Source organism: Lontra canadensis, unplaced genomic scaffold (assembly GCF_010015895.1).
Source record: "Lontra canadensis isolate GAN:19392208 unplaced genomic scaffold, GSC_riverotter_1.0 scaffold34, whole genome shotgun sequence".
NCBI classification, from domain to species: domain Eukaryota; kingdom Metazoa; phylum Chordata; class Mammalia; order Carnivora; family Mustelidae; genus Lontra; species Lontra canadensis.
Window position 1 is genome coordinate 12,711,447 of NW_022631028.1, and position 4,737 is coordinate 12,716,183.

Below are 4,737 nucleotides of genomic sequence, written 5' to 3' on the forward strand. Positions count from 1 at the left end.
AGACCTAGGGTTACACTGACCCTACGTGAGCTTCCCCCCGGTTTAGCCTCTGGAGCGATGTCCCTCCATGGAGCAGACTTTTAAAAGTCCTGATTTAGTGCTCTGTTGCTCCGCCGCTTGCTGGGAGCTGGCCCCTCCCCACATGGTCTATCTTCCCATCACTTTGGATTCACTTCTCCGCAGGTCCTACCTTTCAGAAAGTGATCGATTTTCTGTTTCTAGAATTGTTGCTCTTCTTCTCTTCGATTTCCCGTTGGATTTGTAGGTATTTGCAATGGTTTGATAAGCTAGCTAGCTGATCTCCTGCTACCTGATGTCGTCTCAGCCTGCTACTTCTCCGCCATCTTGACTCCTCCCCCGCTTTCAGAGCTTTAAAGGCCCAAATATGATGAGGTTACTTTCAAGTGGCTCATTCCATGGTAAGGAAGTTATGATCATCAGGAACTTATTATATAGAACAAGAATTCTCTTTCATTTATGCAATCAGTAAAAAATTATTAAACAACTTCCATGAATGAGAAACTTTTCTGGGCAACTATAATTGAATCAACAAAATACACAAAAGGAGAAATGAATCTGTGAGTAATTAAAATAATTTCAGATGCTGACAAGTTCCCTGAAGTTAAACAGGATATTGCATAAAAAGTGCTTTTGCAGGTTGGAGGAGAGGTAAATACAGGCTAGTAATGAATGCTCTCTTTTGGTGAAGTATGGGTTTCAGCTAATAGAGGAAAGGAGGAAGAGCTTTGCAGGCTGTAGAAACTAAATATGGAAATCCTCTATGGGAACAGTTTATTGCGGGGATAGAAATGGAGACACAGAGGCTGGTTGGGAAGGTAAGCAGAAGTCAGGCAATATACTGGTCCTTAGTAATTTGAATTTGATTCTGGGTGAGAGAGGAAGCCACTGGAATCCTTAAAGCAAGAAAGGGATATGAGACAATTTATGTTCTGAAAATGTTAGTTTGACTTGCAGCTGCTGGATTACAAGAATAGAAGCAAAGATCAAGTCAGAAAATTAGAGGGGACTCAGTGAGGCTTCGTGGTGGTTTGACAAGGATAGAGGACGCGATGAGCAATGGAGATGAAGTAGATACACCGGGATACAGTTTGGTGGTGGGATGCGAAGAACTTGCTTATGGTTGGCATGTGTTGGAGATGAATCAACAACAATCAGAGAAGTCCATCAAATCAGCATCATTAGGTTTCCACATTTCTACTACTCCATTTTGTTCCTTTATTCTTCATTATTGGAGGCTTTCAACCTAAAGTTAGGTGACAAATTTTTGCAGCTATTACAGAAGTTTTCCTGCCTTGGTCTGTATGTTGGAGCAATATCACCTTCAAAGAAACATCCATCAAATGATTCGTAAATGGGACTTTTTAGGGAATATTATTCATTTAAAAGGATGAATTAGTAGGGAAGAAATGTGTATCAAATGACATACTTTCTGTAATCTATAAGACCAAGTCAAAAGCCCTCCATTATTCCTTTCTACACCTTCAGATTCCCTTTCCCAAGCATACGTCTCATACTTTCACACATATACTCTTCAACCTTCAACCTCCCTCCAGAAAAATAAAATCTTCAGTAAGCACTCTAATTCAAAAGTAATAGGCAATGAAAAAAATATTGATTATACTAAATCACCAAATGCAAATGTGGTATGAGAGGATAAGAATGTTTAGCTAGAGCTACAGTATTATAAAATAAATGATTTGCTAGTCATTGAAGGCTCTTGTCCATGTAAGTGAGTAGAAATATATAGTATTTGCTTATTATCTCCAGCCCAAGTAGTAAATTATCACTGAAATGGCAAAGAATGAAGTGGACATAAATTTGGGGTTTGCTGTGCTGAGGAGTTTGGAGCTTGGTATATATTTCAAAAGCCTTTGGAGGCTACTGATCATCATGATATGCAGCCCAATGCTGCAGATAAAGTATAAAGGTGATTTCTAGTTTGAAACTTAACCAAGGTTCCCCTGGCTTACAGTTAGAAAATTTGTTTTCTCTGCTGTAGAGTTTACTGATTTCCTTTATTTCTTTTAAGCTTCAGATCTGTTGCTAAAATATCAAACTATTCATGTTTTATTATCTTCTGGGAAATAATTTTAGAAATTAACCTCTCCACCATTTATTTTTCTTTTGATTACAGATTGATTGATTCAGCAATTATCTATAAGTTGTACCCTGTAGCAGACACTCTTCTAGACACTATAGAATGAGGAATGAAGGAGATGTAGATTCTACCTTCAGTGTTTATCATCTAGTGAGGGTTAGAAAAGTCATGGAAAAGTGAATACATATATAATAAATTAATTGTAACAGGAGAGATAACAGAGGAGAATAATTAAACCTGCTTTGCATGAAAGTAACTTTGCCTAAGGTAGAATACGTAAGTATATTGGGGTTATGGATTAGCTTCGTCTATTAGGTGCCCGATTTTAAAGAGAATACAGTTGTGAGTTTAATCTTTGGATGGTCCAGTTAGTATTTTACCTGGTGGTGGCTATTATCTTGCAAATAAATTGCTTTTTAGCATGAGGAAGGTGGGATACAGGGTTTACATGGCTGAGTCCAGTTGTATCACTACTTCTGGTAAGAAGATTTAAGTACATGACCTACTGTTCATGGCTTAGTAGTGTCATCTTAGCAAGCAAAACAAGTTTCATTTTCTTCCATTGTTATATTACAGATTTAGCACTGTATGTTTGCATTCTTCTGTCAAAGGTGCTCTACTTATGTTTCATTTGCAAGGTATTTTATCTTAAAAGTTAGTTGTGGTTAATTGCTTTCTACCATCCTAGCAATGCCATAGAGTGCCATTTTCTTGTCCTGCTGCTGCTACCTTAGCTGCCTTCTGCCCCAAATGGAGTTTCTCATAAAGTGACTAAGGAAGCCACATCCAACAGTATCACAGAGGCATGATACTCTAAGGCAATGTAAGACACATGGGAGGGAAATATGACTGGAAACTATATTCCCTGGTTACTTTTAAGAGCCTCACTCAGTTTTCAGTGTCTTCTGGTGATAGTACAGAACTTTTTTGGATCAGTTCTATTTCTCTTCTATAGTACCCTTCCCAATGGGAGAGGGAAGAAAACCTTGATTTTTAAAATAAACTTTTGTTGAAATATAGTTTATTTTATCTGTGCTATCAATTATCTTTTATAATTTTTGAATATTTTAATCCATTTGCATATGTATCATGTCATTCATTTAGGAGTCTGTGTATTCTCTTTAGTGCTCTGATTTCTATTCTAGGGAACAAATTGCAGATCCTTTGTATTTTAATCATCAATTATCCTACTCAGTTGTTTCAAGCCCTCTGTAAACTAACCTGGTATGTGTCTTGCCCAGTTTAATTATTGAGGAGTTTTTGAAAACACCAGGATTTCATTAGTACTCAATATAATATAGATTGGGCCAGTCTTCCACCACTTTATGCTCATTATTAAAGCCTTAGTTTCTGACGCAAAGTTAGAAACAGAGAACTGATGGTGCTGGTTAAACAAATGCCTAATGAGGCAAATGGAAATGCCTCTGGGCTCTGAAAAAATCCAAGTGGCCCCAGTGACAGAGTATCACACTCGGCACTTTTACTGTCCATCTAATGACTATTTCAAGCTGACTTGAGAAGCATAAATAACATGTAGTGAATTACATGAAACATGGAATTTTTAGTGTTATAGGTAATTGTGTTTATCAACCATTAATATTCTGAGTCTCAATCCTACTGCATTGACACATTTCATAAAACAAACATCAGAGACAGCAGCAATCTTCAGCAAAGAAATCATTCATAGAGTGTGAAAATTGTGTTATTCAATAATAATTGACCTGAAATTCCAGCAGAAATAGATTGACACTCCAAGACCATTGAACGGTGACAAGGGATCTGGAAGACAGAACTCTCCTAGGAAAAGATATTCTTTAATGTTCTTATCAATATGAATAGAGGATATAGTGTCCTGTGTACCACTGGAGTCAGGTCAAGGATCAGGTCAGTTGGCTTTTTGCTGGTTGTAGAACTCTCAGGGAGCTGATGGCCATTTTGGTCTAGTATTGATGAGTGACACAGAAATTACACTAGATGAGAAGTAGACACTTGGTCTACTATATCAGTGTAAGTAATCCCATCTCTTTTGAAGGAAATAGCTTGATCAGTGCCCTTCATTAAGGGCAAATATTATGAGTGTCTTTATAAGTTTTCTGCTATTGGAGCTATCATGTCAGATATATCCCTGGTAAGTGGTTATATTTGTAAAGAGTTACATAATCTTTCAGTGTGTCAGTTTCTTGATTTCTAAAATGGACAAGTGATCTGATGAGAATTAGGATTCTTTCATGTTCTCAAAGTTTATGAGTCCAAGAGTCAATGGTAAAATGGAAAGATAAAGGGTTTTTATTACATTTTGAGATATGGTGCCCTTCTTTAACACAGAAACAAAGGGCTTGCTCTATAACCAGGTCTTAGTTTGTTAGAAACATAATTCCAGTAGCCTTTTTGGATTCTTTGTTGGCTGCTACTGAAGTTGATTAGCATAGTACTTTTAGCCTGTCGGGGCATCTCTCTTGCCCAACCACTATAGTTAGATTGAATAGATGTGGAGAAGACTAAAAAGGAAGAAATGGGTAATGGCATGTGTTTTCAATTTTCATTGATTTGAAGTCTCTTAAGGTGTATGAGAATATTTCCTCACCAGCCCTACAATTAGATGATGTATAATTAGAATT